We start from the raw sequence: 22,271 nt of genomic DNA on the forward strand, positions 1-22,271 counted from the left end.
ATCCAAAGGTTCCTAGATGGGTTGACTCAGGGACCCAGACTCCTCCCCAGATGTGGCCCTGCCGACCTCAGCTCATGGCCCTCGGCCTTGCCCTGGGGACAGTCATCCACACCAAGTGCCTCTGCGTAGGGTGTGGCTCCCTCTTCTGCTTAGCTTACAATTTGCAGTAATGTTTATTATGTAATTAAATACATGGGAAATCTTTTAACATTTCAAAAAAAAAAAAAGTCTACGAGAGACAACAGCACAATTTAAGAAAGAAACTTCCAAAATCATCTAGATTTTAACAACCATCTTGAAGACGTCCTAGATGAGCTACTTTCTCTCTCGGAGCCTCAGTTTGTTCGTCTGTAGAATGGGCTCGATAGTCATGCCCACCTCACAGGGTCCCGGGGCGGGGGTTAGATATTAAGCATTCAGTAAACGGTAGCTGTCATTAGACTCACTATTACGATGATCACTGTTCAATTCCTTTAATTTTTGTTTTCGACCAAGTCTGTCTGGTGAGTTCTCTGATGTGGCTCAGAGTCAGAATCCTGAAATGAGGAAATGGCTCTCCCACAACTTCCGTGGACATCGCAAGTCCTCTGGAAATAGGAGGGTATATAACATGTCACGTGTTAACAGGCTCAGGTTTTCAAGCTGCACGTCTACCCCCGTGTTTCCTAGGAGGTCAAATGGCCTCCAGATTTCATTTAAGTTTTCTATTATTCTCCTCTGAAAGGGACAATGGAGCTCTTGTTTGCATAGCTTCGGTGAGCCCCAAGGAAAAATTGGTCATTATAAGGAGTACAAAAGATTCACTTTCCATACATTAGTTTGGCAATCGCCTTCCTGATGGGGGAGTGCTGAAGGTGGGGGAGGCAAAGAGATTATTTTGTCTCCATGGCTGGATGTCAATATTCGGCAGGAATACATGGAATGTAATAGCACCTCTTGGCAAAGATACAGTCTGTGCGAGGAAGAAACCCTGCGAAGTCACCCATTCCCCCTGTGCGCTGACTTTTAACCGTTCGCCGCGCTGTGTTCGCACTGTGACTTAGGTCACAGGAAGACAGAAGTTACAAGGCATTGACTTCCTTGAAATGCTAGCTGTGACTCTCGTCCCTTCGCAATAAAACACACACAACAAACGAAACGAAAGCCCACGTGGGTTAAAGCTGCAAAGCAGAGCGAGCATCTGGGAAAGCAGCATGTTCTGGTAAACTCAAGAATATAGTTTCTGGTTGTATGTACTTTTCTATCAAAAAGAAATAGGCGTCCAAAGTTGTGGTTTTATACTTGGACTGTATATTTCCATTTCAAAAAGCAGGGGGACAAAATGCCTTGTCTGTTCTGGAGAATAATTGTTCAAATGAATCCACTTTGGTGACTGAAATTCTCTAATATATAAAGGGGGGGAATTGATTGGGGCTTTATCTTAAAAGCGAACATCAAAAAAAACAAAACCAAAAACGAACATCAAGGCTACAAAAATAAGCGATTTAATGTTATTTTTAACTGCGTGCAGCTCATAATGACAGCTCTACATTAATTCTGAGGACGTCCTTGAGCATGAATAAGGTGTTTGTTCTTTTGTTTGGGGGGTTAGCTACTTTTCCGGACAGAATTGGAAGGTACCATCGCAGGATCTTATTCTCTTGACATTCAATTTTGCGCTGGGTCATAAAGAAGGTCGGGTTTGAAAAAAACATCGAGAAAATAATACTCAGAGGCATAACTGGTTTTCCCAAGGGACGCTGGTGATCTTTTCAGGTTGAAACTGTACTCTTTCTCTTTTAAAAAAAAAAAAAAGGAAAATATTTCATAAAATTATTATGGAAAATGTTTCAAACACATGCAACAGTAGACAGACAAGTATATGAACCCGCGTGTACCCAGCTTCAACACTACCAGCCCATGTCACTCTTAGGCACCCCAGCCCCCATCACCAACAGACCTCCAGACGCCATATTGCTCTATCTGCACACACGTTAGTATATATCTCGCAAAGAGAAGGACTACTTCCTTCCTAGAACCACCACGCGTTATTATTACCCAACACTTCCTCAATGTCATCAGATATCCAGTCGATATCCAAATTTCTGTCTCCTCGATGTCATTATTTTTTACAGTTTGCTTATTTGAAATGGGATCCAAATAAAGTCCAAGAAATTGGCTCTCCCTCTCTTTTTGAACCCTTGCAATATATTTATTGAAGAAAACGTTTGTCTTCGTTGTCCTTGTTGACTTTTCTCTTCTGTGTCCCATGAGGCTAGATCATCGCTTGGCTTGTTCGTTTGTTTGTTTTTTTGTTTTTTTTCAAGGAATGCATTTCTTTATTTTTTTAAAATGTTTTATTTATTTATTTTTGAGAGAGAGAGAAAGAGCACAAGCGGAGAGGGGTAGAGAGGGGGGGAAGAGAGAGTCCCAAGCAGGCTCCGAGCTGTCAGTGCAGAGCCCAGGGTGGGGCTTGAACCCGTAAACCGTGGCCGAGATCAAGAGTCAGATGCTTAACCAACTGAGCCACCCAGGAGCCCTGAAATGGCTTTGCCTACAATCGAAACGGCTCCCAACCTCACTCTCACTGACTTCATGAAATCTTGCATTCTTAAGATCTACATTTTCACTCTGCTGGTGACCAAACCTTGTGCTTGTACTGTTTTGTTAGCCGTGTGGGGAGAGAATGTTGAATCGATGGAGGTTAAGGGGAGGCTGTTACTACCCAGGGAAGGATGGATGTTGTGCACCAGGGAAGGACCGACACCCTCATTCCCGGCGATCGGTGCTCAGAAGTGCCCTTGACTGGATTCGGATGATTCTCCTGACCTTCTACCCCAGTCCCCAGGGTCAGCCTGCGTCCAAAAACTGGATACAAACACACAGCCTCTGGGACAGCTGTGAAGGGCGGCCCCGTTCCAGACCCTAAACAGGATCCGCTGAGGCTTCTTCTGCAAACACACTGCCAATCAGCCTCTCCCTCCACTCTTGGCAGGTGTTGTGCTCAAAGTCACTCCCTAATAAACTCCATGGGCAAGTCTCCATCTGAGAGTCTGCTTCTAGAAAACGTGACCTAAGACAGACACTGAATGGGGGCGCCCGGGTCGCTCAGTTGGTTAAGCATCTGACTTGATTTCAGTTCAGGTTGTCATCTCACGGTTCATGAGTTCAAGCCCCACGTCAGGCTTTCTGCTTATAGCACAGAGTCTGCCTGGAATTCTCTCTCTCTCCTTCTCCCTGTGCCCCCTCCCCCCCCCCCTCCAAATAAATAAACACTAAAAAAATTTTTTTTAAAGACAGCAACTGAATGAGTATTTTCATTTTATAATATATTTTGCTTCTCAATCCAAATACACTCCCAACTGTGGAGACTTGATTAATAAATTCTTGTAAATCCCCCCTCATTCCCTCCCCACCTTGAAAAAAGACTGGAAGAAAATGAACCAAAACATTTGCTATAATTATCTCTGGAAGTGGGGTTCTGGGTAGGTTTTATTTCTCAGATTTTCTTCAATGAGCCTGCATTAACTTTATTATTGATATTTTATAATGATTTTTTTTTTTGCTTACAGAGATGGAAGAGAATCCCCCAAGATAATTTATTCTTTTTTTTTTTTAATTTAACACATTTATTAAACAGGTGCTTGCTGTTTGTTGACTTTTTTGAACACATCACAAGTTGTAAACTTTTATTACAAATTAAAAATGAGGTTCTTAAAAATCTCAACTTGACCAGATAGAAATAATTTTAAAACCTTTAAAGGTGTATTGAGAAAAACCAGGCTTTTTCTTCTTCTTCTTCTTTTTTTTTTTTTCTACGTTTATTTATTTTTGAGACAGAGAGACAGAGCATGAACGGGGGACGGGCAGAGAGAGAGGGAGACACAGAATCAGAAGCAGGCTCCAGGCTCCGAGCCATCAGCCCAGAGCCCGATGCGGGGCTCGAACTCATGGACCGTGAGATCGTGACCTGAGCTGAAGTCGGATGCTTAACTGACTGAGCCACCCAGGCGCCCCCCCCCCGCCTTTTTTTTTTAGACACGTTTGTCATTACCAGAAAGAGCCACCTTTAGGTAAAAATAATAAAAACCCCATATGCATAGATAATGCAGAATGTTCTAGTTATCTGCTCAATGGGCAGAAAGCAAGCCCTTCAGGTTTTCAGCTCCAATCTTTTGTTCATTTCTTCTACACTTTGTGTGCTCAGGGATAAATCTCTGCGGAACAGGGAAAAGATGCATTGCATCACAAATCTTGGCTTTCCTCATCTTGTTTAACTTTTTCTCTTGACAAAAATTAAAAACCTAAATAGAAAGGAAGAGTGGGCTTCAATTCTTTGCCCCAAAAGAAATACACGATGACAGGGAGTTTGACCTATACTTTTTTATTTATTTTTTTTTTTTATTTTTTTTTTTTTTTAAATTTTTTTTTAACGTTTATTTATTTTTGAGACAGAGAGAGACAGAGCATGAACGGGGGAGGGTCAGAGAGACGGAGACACAGAATCTGAAACAGGCTCCAGGCTCTGAGCTGTCAGCACAGAGCCTGACGCGGGGCTCGAACTCACGGACCGCGAGATCATGACCTGAGCCGAAGTCGGCCGCTTAACCGACTGAGCCACCCAGGCGCCCCTGACCTATACTTTTTTAAAAAATATTTGTTTATTTTTGAGAGGGGGGAGGGGCAGAGAGAGAGGGAGACACAGAATCCGAAGCAGGATCCAGGCTCTGAGCTGTCAGCACAGAGCCCGACGTGGGACTCGAACTCACGAACCTTGAGATCATGACCTGAGCCGAAGTCAGGCACTTAACCATGACCTGAGCCAAAGTCGGATGCTTAACCGACTGAGCCACCCAGGTGCCCCTGACCTATATACTTTTTGAGAGATTTAAATACTAAGAACAAATAATGCATTTATGCTTAAGAATGCAGTGTTTTAATTGCTTTTAGCCATGAACTGTAAGTACAAGGAATAGTTCCCTGTTACGGCAGAGACCTGGAAATTTTTGAGTGCCCAGGGCTCTCTCCCCACCAGTTTCAGAGACCGAACGTATGGCCGCGTCACAGCATGATTTTTTTATTGAAAAGATTTTATATTTAAGTAATCTCTACACCCAACGTGGGGCTCAAACCTATGACCCCGAGATCAAGAGTCACACGCTCCACCTACTGAACCAGCCGGGCGCCCCCACAGCGTGATTTTCTAAGCGGGCAGTTTCCTTAATACTCTCATCAAATGCCACTAATTTCCCCAGTCATTCTCATTTTAACTTCCATTTAAGTCCAAACACAAGGGGGAAAGTTCACCAGTCTGTGTACGTGTATGTGTACATGTGTGCACACATACATATCAATTTCCCAAATGCTGGAACAGGAGGGTGAACTTTAGAATGACCGCTTTCCTCCACAACGCCCTATTTTCATCGTGTTTTGTGGCTGCTCCTGTCCTCAAGGCGTGTCTCGTATAAGGGGAATGACCGAATTCCCAAGAAACAAGACAAGCAGGGTTTTCTGTATATCGACTCCAGCTTTCCCCCAGCTTTCTTTGTGAGATCAGTTACGTTTTGTTCAAGAAAATCAGATGACTTTCAATAACAGATTTCAAGGGAATCTTTGAGAAATCCTGGCCTTTGAGGTCACACATACCACGTTTAGACCCCCACTGCCATGATTTATATGATGTTGGCCACACCATGCAACTGATCAGAGCCCCAAAGGTTTCATCTGTGCAAAAAGGGATCATGATCCAGGAGCCCGCAGCCATGCCTGAGTTTTGTGTGCAAGGGGCTCAGGGCTGCAGTCTTGTCGTGGGGGTGGGGGGTGGGAGTGCAGATATTAAGAGCTTATTTTGTTTTTGTTTTAAATGTTTATTTTTTGGGGGGGGGGGGGGCACACAGGAGCAAGGGAGGGGCAGAGAGAGAGGGGAACAGAGGATCCGAAGTGAGTTCTGTTCAGAGAGCCCAATGCAGGTCTCGAACTCACAAACCCGTGGGATCATGACCTGAGCCAAAGTCAGATGTTTAACTGACTGAGCCACCCAGGCGCCCCAAGGGGCTTGTTTTGAAACTGTGTTTCCGTGATGAGCTTTCTCTTTATACTTAAATGGTAAGTGTATTTGGAGTGCCTTTGTGGGCCAGTCGAGTGGGAAAGGCCAGAAGAAACAGAGAAGCATGTTGTGAGTTCCTGGGATCCCATTACTGGGATATGACACTTAAGTGAGATGCCACGTGCAAACCAACCGGCACGGGATGATGGCATGGGTAGCTGTGACAGTTTGTTATTTTATGGTACATTACATTTTACTCATATACAAATTCAGACTGCCAATTATGATGTGTGTGTGGGGGGGGGGGTGCATAAACTTAAAAAAAAATTTTTTTTAATGTTTTATTTATTCTTGAGAGAGAGAGAGCGTGAGCGAGGGAGGGGCAGAGAGAGAGAGGGAGACACAGAATCCGAAGCAGGCTCCAGGCTCTGAGCTGTCAGCACAGAGCCCGACGCGGGGCTTGAACTCACCAACCGCGAGATCATGACCTGAGCTGAAGTCAGACGCTCAACCGACTGAGCCACCCAGGCGCCTCTAAACTTTTGTCTTTTTTTTAATATTTATTTATTTTGAGAGAGCAAGCGAGCAGGGGAGGGGCAGAGAGAGGGAGGGAGAGAGAATCTCCAGCAGGCTCCAGGCTATCAGTGCAGAGCCCGATGCAGAGCTCAACCCCACAAACCATGAGATCATGACCCGAGCCGAAATCAAGTCAAATGTCCAACTGACTGAGCCAGCCGGGCACGCTGGGGTGTGCATAAACTTAATTGTTTTGAATCCGTTAAAAATTCACAGGGTTCGTGATCAAAAGGTACAGGAGGGTATGAAGTCTACCCACTGACCATGGGCCCCGGAACAAAGCTCACCTGTGCTCTCAGAGATATTTTATGCGTATATAATCTAACAGATGTACATATTTTTTTCTGTCTAATATACAAATGGTAGCTTATGCTACTTCTGTATATATAAACAATAGACCTTGAAACGCATTTCATATCAGCACATAGAGTCCCCCTCCTCTTGTACAGAGGACCATAATTTGTTTCGCTGGTCCCCTATGTTTTTAAGATTTTTAAAAATATTTTGTGTTTATTTTGAGAAAAAGAAGGAGAGGGAGAGCACTTGTGTGTGAGTAGGGGAGGGTCAGAGAGGGAATCCCAAACAGGCTCCAGACTGTCATTGCAGAGCCTGATGCGGGGCCCAGGCTCACAAACTGTGAGATCACGGGGCCACCTGGGTGGCTCAGTCGGTTGACTGTCTGACTTCAGCCCCGGTCACGATCTCGCGGTTCGAGAGTTCGAGCCCCTTGTCGGGCTCTGTGCCGACAGCTCGGAGCCTGGAGCCTGCTTCGGATTCTGTGTCTCCCTCTCTCTCTGCCCCTCCCCTGCTCATACTCTGTCTCTCTCTTTCTCAAAAATAAATAAAAAAACATTTTAAATAAATAATAAAAAAACAGTAATAATAAGGCATGTGACTCTGGATCTTGAAGTCATGAGTTTAAGCCCCACGTTAGGCATAGAGATTACTTAAAATCAAAAAATAAAGAGAAGACCCTGGAATATAAAGTCATTTATATCATTTTGGGTGTGTGTGTGTGTATATACAACGCTCCCGTGATGTGAGCCCCACCATGGTGGCCTTGTTCCCCTTGCCAAGTCATTGCCTTAGGAAAAGGTACATGAGACAAGGTATGAGAAAAGGTATGAAGGGGAGCCCGCTACGAGGCTTTGCTCCTCACCCTTGAAGGGGGATAAAACGTGGGGACTTTTTTTGTCGCCCCTCGACATCACCATCGCCCTGTGACTCCCAGATCCCTGCAGCCTGGGGGCCTGGATGGGAGGCAGACGGAAAACAAGCCAGAGATGGGAGAGTGGGAAGAAGAGAAAAACCCAGGCTCCCAAATTAACTAACCACATCACCAGCCCTGGGGGAGGCTACCCTGCGAAAATCCTTGATAGATGGTTAATCAATGACCTGATTGTTCAGGCCCTGCTGAGTTGTGTTTTCCATTATTTGCAGCCCTCGTCCCATTCCAGCTTCTCCAAAATACTGAAACATCTAGAACTTTCTCTAGGCTCTGAGTATGCAGCAGAGTAAGAAGGGAACTTTGTTAAACTCAATAGGTCAAATGAAAATATAAAACTACAGGGTATCACTGGGTATCCAACCCAAACCTGTTGGCTTCAACTGGCGTCTCAGAGAGCAGGCTATTTGTTTCCTTATAAAGATACTTACCTGCTTCTAACATTACCATTGTATTATTTGCTCTTGTTACTTTAAAGTAACAGAAAATAGGTTAGGAGTCACTCCGAGTGTCTTAGAGCTTACTTTGCTGAGACAGGAAATCACTCTAAAGATTATAAAAAGTCAAAGCAAACGAACCTTTTGAAATTCTCTAGAGCACTGGTTTCTACCTCGCTGTACATTGAAATCATCTAAGAAGGAAAGAATATGTATTTATTTATTTTATTTATTAAGTAGTCTCCACACGCAATGTGGGGCTGGAACTCACAACCTTGAGATCAAGAGTTACATGCTCTTCTGACTAAGCCAGCCAGCCTCCCCCCTCCAAAAATTGTTTTTAAATACTAATGGCTGAATCCCACTCCTAGATTTTCTGAATTTATTATTCCCGGATATGGCCTGAGTACCAGGATTTTTTTAAGCTTCTTGGGTGTTTATCATATTGTTTCAATTTTATAATATTTTCCCTCAAGCCTTTATATTGGAAAACTTTAAGTTGTGGGATAGTGAAATGAAGTTCATTCCCTTCACCTTGATGGTTGACATTTAGCCACGTTTGCTTTGAATAATTCACTTTATGATTCCATGTAGTCACTTTTATCCATTTTAATACATTTGTAACCATAGAAATGAAGGACTGCAAATAAATGTAAATGCTGGCCCCTTGGGTCGTTTTTTCCTCCCCAAAATGGTCATTTTGTAAAAAGTAATATATCTGCATCTTCTAAAATGTAAAAACTATGACAGGGTGTGCAGTGAAGGCCCTTCTTGCTTTTCTGCTCTGGCCATACTGTTCCCTGCCCTGGAAGGAACCAGCCTCATCGTTTCTTGTGTGTTATTGTGGAGATATTTTATGCTATCTTGTCTTCAGTCTGGAACTCAATGTGGCTAGAACTCATGTGGCTAGACACCCCCCCCCTTTAAAAGATTTTATTTTTAAGTAATTTCTACATCCAACACAGGTATCGAACCCACAACCCCAAGGCCAAGAGTGTCCCGCTCTGCCGACTGAGCCAGCCAGGTGCCCCTCATGCACTCTCCTAAAGCAAAATGATCAGGTACCACTGTTATCGTCCCAAAGCACCTATTTCTTTAAACAAAAACAAAAACAAAACCTGTATTATTTTTAAAATAATAGTTGAAAAAAATAAAAACACAGAGCTTAACATGGACCAAAAAAAAAAAAATAATAATAATAGTTGATATACAATATTATATTGGTTCCAAGTGTACAACATAGCGATTCCACATTTATACCCATTACGAAACGCTCACCAGGATATGTCTCATTACCACGTGTCGCCATACAAAGTTATTACAATATTATTGACTTAAATTCCTTACGCTGGTGCTTCACATCCCCGTGACTTATTTATTTTATAACTGGGAGTCTGTACCTCTCAACCCCCTTCACCTGAAAAACAATTTGAAGGGAAAGAATTCCCCTCTGGTGATTAAAACGCGATCAACTGCGAAAGGTTAATGATGAAAAGCAAGGCTGCCCCGCCCCCAGGTTCAGGCTTCTGAGAAAAGCGCTTGAATTCTTCCTGAGCGTCGTTGTTCTGATTCTTACCTCTGAAATCTGAGTGTTAGGGTTACATCTCCGCTTGTGGAATATCAACGGAAGAATGTAATCTCTCGATTTCCTGCTGGAGACGATGAAGCCTCCCCTCCTTTTCCTCTCCCCTGCATGGATAGAGGTATTTTGATACAAGATAACTGTTTTCTAGCCACGTAGATGCTGAGGATGATTTGTATGTTGAGTGAAAAGTAGCCCTTTCAAGTGTTTATAATCTGCCGAATGCTTCTGGAAAAAATAGTCTCTACTTAGGCTTCAAGAATGTGGGTAAATATATTGTTTGGTTGAGCTGTGTAGTAACAGACCAAATCTTAGCAGGCTCTTTTTTGCTCTAGGGTTTGAGAGATGACACTCTTGGATTACCACTGAGTGTGCATCTATGTCCATAGGCTTCTGTACCCTTGTAAATAGGTAGCCCAACAGATCAAAGTCGAAAGAGCTGTTATTATAGTCTTAAACCGTATCTTTATTTATTCACTCAACAAACACCAGGAAGAGCCAGGAGCTCACGATCCCAGGATAAGGACGACTCAGCTGTTTAGTGAGTACAGGGTTTTATTTTGGACTGATGAAAATGTTCCGGAACTACATAGAGATGGGGTTTGTACCACATTGTGAATGTGGTAGATACCACTGAATTATTCACTTTAAAATGGTTCATTTTATGGATACTTATTTTCAATAACAAAAAAAGTGGGGGGAGGCTTCTGTGGTGAGACAGCTTGGAGAAACATTCCCTCGTGTAGCATGTCAGATCTGTGTGCGGCGTCTCTTACACGACAGCATCTGAGAAGTCTTACAGCAAATTCTCTAGCTTCCTCTAACCCAGGGTTGCAGCATAATCCCACCCCAGAGTTGCTTTCAACACCTGTTAACATTCTTTGGAAACCACTTTGGGAGACGCTTTCAGGGAGTTTATTGATTGACACGGAAAGATGTTTATGATAGTTTAATGCACAAAGCGGTGGCAACATAGTTTCTGCAGTATGATCACCTTTTTGCAAAAATAGGCAAGTACAGGGGCGCCTGGGTGGCTCAGTCAGTGAAGCGTCCGACTTCGGCTCAGGTCATGATCTCGAGCTCGTGAGTTGGAGCCCCGCATTGGGCTCTGTGCTGATGGCTCAGAGCCTGGAGCCTGCTTTGGATTCTGTGTCTCCCTCTCTCTCTGTTTCTCCCCTGCTCGTGCTCTCTTTCTCTCTCAAGAATAAATAAAGGTTAAAAAAATTTTTTTTAAATAGGTAAGGATACTCAGGCATAAAAAACATACTGAGAATTTATACCAATAGTATCTGTTTCATATTTTAACAATTAGGGCTTTTTTTTTTCCTTTTTATCTGTATTTTAAATTTTGTCTGCAAGAGTAGGTATTATTTGTGTAGATACATTTTTTTTTAAAAAAAAAGAAAAGGACTCTCCATTTACATTTATTTTTGCCCTGTCCTAACTCCAAAAAAAAAAAAAAAAAAAATCCTGATTTTTGTCTTTACATTGTTTTAGACTTTATAAATTGGATTGTGTCCTTAAAATAACAGGGAAGGCAAAACTTCACAATATGAACACAGCTTCAGATCTGGTTCTTTAGAGAAGCGTGGATTTGCATAGTCCGTGGTTTTCTACTCTGTGAAGTAGATTCACCTCCTCGGTTATTATGGCCCACGATTCATTAACAACTGCATAACCCAAATAAAACCCAAGGCTCTTCCTAGTCTCGCCAATGCAAGGAGACACATTTAAAGAAGCACAAAAAGGCAACAGAAAGGTAATTTACAAAGAAGGCTTACCTTTTCCCCCCTATCTACCAACACTTGAAGAAGGGACTTGAAAAGGACTAACACGACTTTCTCTCTTCTCCCCAGTCCACGCTCAGTCCCTGTATCAGTTTCCTGTTGCTGCTTTAACACCTCAGCACAAGCTCAGTGGTTTGAAACAACACGAGTTTACTTTCTTACAGGTCTGGACACCCGAAGTCCGGAAAGAATCTCTTTGGACTAAAGGCAAGGCGCCCGCAGGTTTGGTTCCCTTCGGGGTGTCGAATAGAAAATCCTTTTCCTTTGTCTTACTCTAGCTTCCGGAGGGCGCCAGCACCCCTTGGCTACTGGAACCTTCCTTCCATCACCCAACCTCTGGTTTCTGTCGTTACATCTCCTATTTCCTTCTTTGACCTGCTCCCTCCCTCTTACAAAGACCCTCGTGGTAACCTTGGACCCGCCCGACTAATCCAGGATACCTTTCGAATCTCAGGGTCCTTAATTGAAGCACATTTGCAAAGCCACTTTTGACATCCTCACAGGTTTCAGGAATTAGGATGTGGACTTCTTTCTTTTCTTTTTTCTTTTTTTTTTTTTTGATGTTTATTTTTGAGACCAAGAGAGCGCGGGAGTGGGGGAGGGACAGAGAGAGAGGGAGACACAGAATCGGAAGCAGGCTCCAAGCTCCGAGCGGTCAGCACAGAGCCCGACGCGGGGCTCGAACTCACGAACTCGAGATCACAACCTGAACCGCAGTCGGATGCTTAACCAACTGAGCCAGCTAGACGCCCCTAGGATGTGGGCATCATAGGGATGGATATTATTGAGCCTCTCACAGTCCCTATTATTTTGCCTTCTGCCCTACCAAGCCCTGCAAATTTCTTCCCCACACTCTGCCCCTGTTTCCCCCCAAATGATCCACTGAGACTTCTGCCCTTGCCCACCTGTCCTGCCGGAGTTCTGTTTCCAGCAGGGGACCCGGCAGCTTCAGGTGGGGGTTTCCACCCTGACCCTCCCTGTTTCTCGTGCGCACAGCCCACGCAGGGCACAGTTATTCTCTTGATCTGGCTGCTTTTCCTATAGAATAGCCTGATAACAATAGAAAGTGCTAAGTTACTCACTGCATTCTCCGTGTGCAATGCTGGGTCCTCTATCATTTATCGGTTATGTTACTGGTGATCGATCCAAAAGCAGTAGTGTATCCATTGTTTGTAAGTCATTTCAGTGATGATGATGATGTCGAGGTCTCAAGTTTCCATCCTGAGGCAGTGTAAAGGAGTGCTTGAGAGCACAGAGACCCAAGCTACGCTCTCCGAGTTCAAATCCCAGCTCCCCAGATCACGAGCTGTGTGACCTCTGTTAAGCTCTCAGTTTCCTCGCCTGCTGAAAGGTGATGAAAAATATCTACACGATCAGGTTGTTTTGAGGAACAAATAAGATAAAGGATGTAGTGTGCCTCGCACACAGTAGGTCCAAAGCATATTTTAATACCCTTCTCCTTAGAGATCAGACATGGTGTATACCAGGCCAGGATTTCGCTGAGAGTGCTCGTAGCCAGTTCCAATCTATGAGATAATAGTCTTTATTTCCATTTTTATGGATAAAAGGACTTAGTGATGATTTACCTGAAAGAGTAAGCAGTGAGTGGAGAACTTGCTTAGGGCAAAAATTCAGTACAGAAACACACACGTATATGTCTGTACATGTATGTGTTTGTATAAGTTTGGGGGGAAAAATAAACCTTAGGAGAGTAGAATGAATGAAATGACAAGTAGTGTTAGAAGTAATGTATAGCCACATTTTTAAAAAATTAAGTACCAACGAGCACCTGGGTGGATCAGTTAAGCATCTGATTTCGGCTCAGGTCATGATCTCACGGTTCGTGAGTTCAAGCCCCGCATCGGGCTCTGTGCTGACAGCTCGGAGCCTGGAGCCCGCTTCCCATGCTGTGTCTCCCTCTCTCTCTGCCCCTTCCCCACTCATGCTCTGTCTCTCTCTCTCTCAAAAATAAGTAAATGTTAAAAAATAATAATAAGTGGGGCGCCTGGGTGGCGCAGTCGGTTAAGCGTCCGACTTCAGCCAGGTCACGATCTCGCGGTCCGTGAGTTCGAGCCCCGCGTCAGGCTCTGGGCTGATGGCTCGGAGCCTGGAGCCTGTTTCCGATTCTGTGTCTCCCTCTCTCTCTGCCCCTCCCCCATTCATGCTCTGTCTCTCTCTGTCCCAAAAAAAAAAAAAAAAAAAAAAAAGTTGAAAAAAAAAATAATAATAATAATAAGTACCAAGAAGTACCCACCCGAAATGAAAAGCTTCCATCTAAACGGAATCACTACTCGCCTCCTAGCAGCCGTTACTCACGCATTATGCTGAGCGTGTGTTTCGTCTTGCTGGGTACATCCTGTGTACCCACCACTCTGCCGTCCGTATCTTCCAATTTCAACAGGATGCCATGGCAGCGTTTTACGAATCACTGTATTTATTCTTTCCTTTACAGACTAAGAGATGCCCTCTTAAATTTTTTTATTTTTAAATAACTATAGACCACCAGAAGCATAAAAATGGCGCAAAAAAGTCCCATCCCCTCACTTCCCCCCATGGTGACATCCCCCTGTGACTACAGAACATTTATCAAATCCAGGGAACTGACATTGGCGTAATATACTTAAGGAGACTACAGATCTTACTCAGTTTTCACTAGTTTTGACATGCACTCATTTTAATTTTTTAATATGTCTTTATGTGTAGATCTATTACATTTTTAAGCATTTAAGTAATCTCCAAAAAAATAAATAAATAATGAAATAAAATTAAAAAAAAAAAAGTAATCTCCACGCCCAATGTGGGACTCGAACTTGTGACCCCAAGATCAAGAGTCACTTGCTCTTTCGACTGAGCCAGCCAGGTATCCCCAGATCTGTGGTGTTTATTTAAGTTTATTTATTTATTTTGAGAGAGAGAGTGTGCAAGTGGGAGGGAGGAACAGAGAGAGCGAGAGAGAGAGAGAGAGAGAGAGAGAGAGAGTAAATCCCAAGCAGGCTCAGCACTGCCAGCGTTAACCCTGATACAGGGCTTGAACCCATGAATCGTGAATTCATGACCTGAGCCAGAAATCAAGAGTCAGACTCTCAACCAACTGAGCCAGCCAGGTGCCCTAGATCTATGACATTTTTATCTCTTTATGGCCTATTTAAAAAATGCAATCAATACAGAAATATAAAGGGCAAAATAGTCAAACCCAGTGTGATGTTTGGGGTTATTTTCTCTGCGTATCTGAGGATTTTGAAAACAGTAACAACAGAAAGGATCCTCTGAACTGTATATTATATTTAAGATTACCTTTCGGGGTGCCTGGGTGGCCCAGTCGGTTAAGTCCGACTGTGGCCCATGTCATGATCTCCCGGTTGGTGAGCTCGAGTCCCGCATAGGACTCTTGGGCTGACCGCTTAGAGCCTGGAGGCTGCTTCAGATTCTGTGTCTCCCTCTTTCTCTGCCCCTGCCCCACTCGTGAGTGCGCGTGGTCTCTCTCTCTCTCTCTCTCTCAATAAATAAACTTAAAAAAAAAAAAAAAAAGACAACCGTGGGCATCTTGCCACATTAGAACAGATTTAGGCCTGCTGCAGTGTGAAAATGTTTCCGGTAAAACAGCTACACCGTAGCTGTTGACTTGCCGGGTAAATAGCAACCCAGTTTCAGCCCAGGCTCTCTCTAAATGTCTGGAAAACTTGATGTGCCCGCACGGTCAGAATGTCAGAACCCGAGCTGCTGGGTCCGTGCCCCTCCCTGGCACGAAGGAGAGGAATGGCTTTCTCTGGAGCCGGCTGGGCCCGCTGTTCAAGTTCCCGTCGCCCTGGCCGTGTGTGCGGCGCTCACACCTGCTCAGGCCTGAATTACTGTTAACATTTACTAAACATTTTTATGAGCCCTTCGCCTTCACAACCTGCAGGGAAATCATTCTGGCCCCGCCCCCGTTCTCTTCCCTCCTCCCCCCCCCCCCTTCCCCCAGGCCAGTGCGGTTTATCCCAGTTTGAGGTGCACCGGTTCCATTTCTGTTTTTATGCATTTGGCGTAAATATTTCTTGCAGCTCATAAACACCTTGGCCATTTTACCAGCGTCGTGAAAGATGTTTATGGCCCAAATATGAAAACTTTGTGAGAATTAACGCTGGGGCAAACAGGCTGTGTTATTCTTGGAAAGCAATATCTTCTAAGGAAAACCCAAAGCAGGCAGGGCCTGTATGGGAAAATGCATGAGTGCCGGCATACCTGTTTACAATTCTAAGTGCCTCGGCCTCCGTTCCGCCTCTCCTGTGCTTTTCAGTAAGGGGTGGGGGGTGGCGGGGGCCTTGCGGTTTCCATTGGTTATCAGCTTCCTGTTTGGGTGTTTTTACAGCATTATTATGTTGCCAAGTGAATGAGGCAAAAGAAAATAGGAAAAGAGATTTTGGACCAGGAGGTTAATAAAAATCCATTTTGTCATTCGACAGCCTCCCCCAAGCGCAGCTTCCTTTTCCAGGGCCCTCGGAGTCTCTTTGTATTGATAGATGCCATTTGCCCATTTACGACGTGATAATAAAAACCTTCAGCCTTGCTCAGTGTTATTCTTTTCCTCCCCTGACAGGAGGGAGCCAAATGGCTTGTAAGTCACCCTCCACAGGCATTTTTTCATTAGATAACTTTACAATGAACAACCTTCAAAAAGGAGCGGAATTTGGTCGGGGGGGGGGGGGGGGGGAGGGGGGAGGGGAGAGATCTATGGAAACGCGGTGAGCCCTCAGATGGACCCAGAAATCGTTGTGTTGGTACAATGACCCGGATTTTACACACACACGCCCAGGCGAATCTCTAACAAGCACAGGGGGATGATGAACAAGGATGAGCGAATACTACGACCACAAAAAACCGTGGATGCGTCATTTTGCGCGAGGCTCCTCCCCTTTTTGTAATTGTGTTGTTTGTATACAGTAAGGCATGTAAGCAACGGCTGTCTATTATCAGAAACGACTAGTTTCTTATTCAAAAACATTTTCCTTAATCTCCTATCATTAATGTGTACCTGGCATTGGCCGCTGAAGACCACTTAAAATGCACTTCAAGGGCTCAGAGGTTTTAATTCCAGAAATGTACCACATTTTATAAATGTTCACGATTCAGCAATCGTTTGCAAACTTAAATTCTTTTCGCTGGCGAAGCTATCTATGGTTTTTTTCTTTTTCTTTTTTTTTTTTTTTCTTTTTCTCCCTTTTTTTTAAATTTAAATTTTAGGTAGTTAAAGTACTGTGCAATATTGATTTCAGGAGTAGAATTCAGTATTTTTTTTTTCTTAAGACATATTATTATTAGTGTTTCTTAGTTACTGGTTCAAATCATAAATTAATTAAACCCACTAGTGTAAAACTAGACCATATTAGACTCAAACTGTTCCTTCCCTGTATGTGTCATAAGCCATAAACGAGATGTGTTGGTAGGCAACAGATGTTTTTAAAAGAACATAGATTTGGGGCACCTGGGTGGCTCAGTCGGTTGGGCATCCGACTTCGGCTCGGGTCATGATCTTGCTGTCTGTGAGTTCGAGCCCCGCGTGGGGCTCTGTGCTGACGGCTCAGAGCCTTGAACCTGTTTCAGATTCTGCGTCTCCCTCCCTCTCTGACCCTCCCCCATTCATGCTCTGTCTCTCTCTCTGTCAAAAATAAATAAACATTAAAAAAAATTTCCTTTTAAAGAACATAGATTTCTCTGCTGTGTTTTCACATTAACTCTCTAGAGTCTGAACAGAAACATTTTTATAGATCACCAATTCTTGCATATCTTTCCTGAAGTGCTTCATCTACAAATAAACCTATTATGAGGCCCGTTCTTGGTTGAAAAGCACAGATGTGATTCACCATATTCTACATAATCTGCCATTTGTGAGTTTTGTGGGCTTTTTTCACTGAACCATAAATAGTGCTATTTCAGTAATATGTTTCAAATTCGGTCTGTTTAAGAAATATTGTTGATTTCGGGGCATCTGGTGGCTGAGTCCGTTGAGCGCCTAACTCTTGACTTCGGCTCGGGTCTCGATCTCCCAGTCAGGAGATCGAGGCCCGAGCTGGGGTCCGAACTGATTAGCACAGAGCCTGCTTGGGATTCTCTGCCTGTCTCTGCCTTTCCCCCCACTAGTTGTCTCTCTTCCTCTCTCAAAACAAACAGGTTTTTTGTTTTGTTTTAATATGTTGACTTCTAGGGGCACCTGGATGACTCAGTCGATTAAGAGTCGGACTTCAGCTCAGGTCATGATCTCACGGTTCGTGAGTTCGAGCCCCGCGTCAGGCTCTGGGCTGACAGCAGGGAGCCCACTTCGGATCTGCTGTCTCCTCTTTCTAACTCTTCCTTGCTCGTGCACACAAAATAATAATAATTATTCTTTCTGTCTCTCTCAAAAATAAGCATTAAAAAAAGCTGATTTCTATTATTGGCAATAACAATAATAGCTATAATTATTGAGCATGTAGCCTGTGCCCAGCCTAATTCTCAGCCCTGTCTGACCATTCATATATTTTGTGTTCATCATCAACCAGTAAGTATTTGGACTATCCTTGTTCTCCAGGGAAAATGGAGGAACTAGGCAGTTAAGTGGCTGAGAAAATCACCTACGGTCCTATTAATGGTGCGTCGTAGCCAGTCTTTCTCACAATGCATTGGTGAGTGCCCTTGCACATCTCTTTTACACGCCCCGGTCTGATTTTTGTGGGCTTAAATGCTAGGTGTGGAGTTGATGCACCTACAGCCAGGTGCCTTTTTCTTACTGGGAGGTATCAGTGCCGAGTTATGTGGGCTTGGTAGTTATTCTTGCTGTTTTGGGCGGGCTGCTTTTAGCTGAAGTCATCATGTCGTTCGATGGATGATGCATGGATACATGGCTGGCTGGCTGGATGGTTGATCAGGTGGAACCCATTTTCTTTTTTTTTTTAAGTTTATTTATTTATTTTGGCGGGGGGGGGGGGCTGCGCAGAGAGCGAGGGAGAGAGAGAGAGAATCCCAAGCAGGCTCCTTGCTGTCAGCACAGAGCCCGACGCGGGGCTCGAACTCACAAACTGCAAGATCGTGGCCTGAGACAAAACCAAAACTCAGATGCTCAACCGTCGGGGCCACCCAGGCGCCCCCACAGAACCCATTTCCTAAGAGTTTCTGAACGAACAGTGTTCCCTGCTGGTTCCCAGCACCACCCCAAATATAGAGGCTGGCCTAAAGGATTGGGATGGTTTTCCCCAAATTATGGATAAACTATTTGTAGGGTATCGATCTCCGCTGTTTTTCATTTCATCTCCACTCTGTTAGCAAGTTCCAGAAACTTCTAAAATTTGGTTGTTTTCTTTTTCTTTCCTTCTCTCTCTCTCTCTCTCTCTCTCTCTCTCTTTGTCATAAATTCATCCTGAGAGGGAACACGTCAAATGGCAAGTCCCAGCAGGGCCCACGCTGGGAACAAGGAGAGACTCCACGAGTTTTAAGCAGGAGTTGTCCCCTGGAAAAAACACTTCGGTCATCAACATTCCTGGTGCCCCCTCCCCTTTTGCAATGAGCACAGGACAGCTGCAAACTGCTTTTACTTCAAAAAGGCAGAGCAATCCGAAATGAGACGGGGCCTTCGAAATTCACAGTTCAACGCTCATAAAATCTGAGAGTGAGCAAGAAAGCCCTGAGTGTCTGCACACCTTCATACTCAGAGAGACAGAAACCCACTTTAGCAATTTCTGATGACTGTGGGCAGCTGCGAGCTGGGAGATCAAAGGCTCAACTCCAGGACGGGAAATGGGGAGAATTACTGTCCCACTAGGAGCCTCTCGCCCTGCCGCAAGCCCGGTGGTTCTTCTTATGATCATGAGCTCTTTGGCTGTTAATTTGGGGTTTCATTAAGGACATATCCACACTTGAACAGGGGGGAGGGAAGTGTGCAGTTTCGTTTGAAGTCCAGCTGTTAGAATGAATTGCGATCCCGAACTGTCCGTGTTCGCAAAAGCCCGTAGCTCAGTGCCTGGTGCTCCGTGAACTCTTAGTCGCTTTGGCCATTACTATCATCATTAATACAACTTAATGGCAAAATTACCTACATGGTTCAAATGAATTGATCTGATCCTGCTTTTGTGGGCTTTGGAAATTTCTAGAACGGAGTGTGGCACCTAGAGGAGTAACTATTTGTTGTTGTTGTTGTGTGAGTGACTCAAACACTCCTGGATGGTAAGATGTGGAGCTGGCCCATTACCCCCCTGGGAAGCTGGCTGAGGCTCAGAAAGCTGGCGTCAGTTGCCTCAGGGGGATTTAGACCAGGCCTTTCGAAGTGTGCCCTGCCTTTACTCGCCTCTGCTCCTAAACCCACGAAGCTGAACAACTGAATCTAACCGAGGCTTCCATACTCTTTCCAGTGCAGCCGGTAAGTGGAAGAGATTGCTTGGCACACGTCAGTGACGGCCAGGCTTGGCCTGCTTGGAAACCCAGACTTCGGAGCCCCACGGACGTGGCCTCTAAGGCAACCCTGACCCTCTAGCTGTGTGATCCTCAGCAAATTGCTTTACCTGTCTGAGCCTCAGCGTCCTTAAGTGCAAAGTAGAGATAATGATACACACATTCCAGGATCCTTATAGGATTAAACGAAATACTATCTGTAAAGAATCTGCACCCTATTGGTTGTGGCAACACAGCTCTCTCTGTAGCCCGCCAAGTCCCCAAAGATGTGCCTGTCTCGGGCCCCGGGAACCCGTGACTATATTACGTCTCATGGCAAAGGAGAAACAAGGTAGCAGATGGACTTAGGGTTGCCTCTCAACTGATCTTGAGATGGGGAGATTGTTTGCATTATTCCAATACAACCCATGAGAGTTTCTGTTTGTTTGTTTGTTTGTTTGTTTGTTTGTTTGTTTGTTTGGTGTATACCAGGGGCAGCAAATTTTTCCTGTAAAGGGCCAGATAGTAAATATTTTAGACTTTGTGGTCCAGGAGGCAATGTCCTCAATGCCTCAAGCAACTGTTCTTGTCAAATGACTGCATAGTCTTTTTTTTTTTTTTTTTTTAACTTCACGATTAAAATGTAAAAACCATTCTTAGCTAATGGACAGTCACAAAACCAAGAGGGGACCTGATGTGGCCAGTGGGCTCCAGATTGTTAACTCCTGCTATGTGCAAATGTACATGCATATATTTTATTTCCAAAAAGAGGCCAATGCTATATATATATATATATATATATATATATATATATATACACACACACACAAATTTTTATCCAGTTTTTAAAACATACCACTTATTGGGGTGCCTGGGTGGCTCAGTCGGTTAAGTGTCCCACTTCAGCTCGGGTCATGATCTCGCAGTTCGTGAGTTCAAGCCCCGTGTCGGGCTCTGTGCTGACAGCTCAGAGCCCGGAGCCTGCTTCGGATTCTGCGTCTCCCTCTCTCTCTGCCCCTTCCCCACTTACACTCTGTCTCTCCCTTCCTCTCTCTCTCTTTCAAAAATAAACATTAAACATTTTTTTTAAAAATAAGAGAAATGAATAGAGACAATACAAAATGAAGAGACCTTTGAACCCTCAAACTTCTACAGGCAGGAAGCAGGCTGCAAAACTACTTAGCTGCCAATAAGATCTACCTTTTATGAGAAGAGAAAAATGACTCACAGTATATAGATCCATGAGTCCGGAGGATAGATCCAAGAAATTTAGTCACTCATTCTAGGCCAGAGAGTTAATAAGATGTAGAGTCAGGTTTCAAACTAAAGAAATTTGGTTCCAGAGTCCACTGTCTTCCCTTCTCTGTTATGTCATATCTTTAATGGATGGATAGATGGATGGGTGGATGGATGGATGGATGGATATGGATGGATAGATGGATGGGTGTATGGATGGATGGATGGATGGATAGATAGATGGATGGATGGATATGGATGGATAGATGGATGGATGGATGGATATGGATGGATAGATGGATGGATGGATGGATGGATATGGATGGATGGATGGATGGATAGATGGATGGATGGGTGGATAGATGGATGGATATGGATGGATGGATGGATGGATGGGTGGATGGATAGATAGATGGATGGATGGATATGGATGGATAGATGGATGGATGGATGGATATGGATGGATGGATGGATGGGTGGATGGATATGGATGGATAGATGGATAGATGGATGGATGGATATGGATGGACAGATGGATGGGTGGATGGATGGATAGATGGATGGATATGGATGGATAGATGGATGGATGAATGGGTGGATGGATATGGATGGATAGATGGATGGATGGATAGATGGATGGATATGGATGGATAGATGGATGGATGGCTGGATGGATAGATGGATGGATATGGATGGATAGATGGATGAATGGGTGGATGGATATGGATGGACAGATGGATGGGTGGATGGATGGATGAATAGATGGATGGATATGGATGGATGGATGGATGGATGGATGGATGGATGGATATGGATGGATAGATGGATGGATGGATGGGTGGATGGATATGGATGGATGCTAGAGGGATGGGTAGATAGATAGATAAACAGTATAATTTTGGTTCCCAAGTGTGATCATGTAAGCACACAGAGGGTTAGAATTTCAGACACCCTGACCTGGCATGTGTTGATCTGATGCTTGATTATCTCTATGATCATTCACTCAATGATAGTGTAGCCTCTGTTC

This window comes from Panthera pardus, unplaced genomic scaffold, assembly GCF_024362965.1.
Source record: "Panthera pardus isolate Hobbes unplaced genomic scaffold, ASM2436296v1 HiC_scaffold_25, whole genome shotgun sequence".
Lineage (NCBI taxonomy): Eukaryota > Metazoa > Chordata > Mammalia > Carnivora > Felidae > Panthera > Panthera pardus.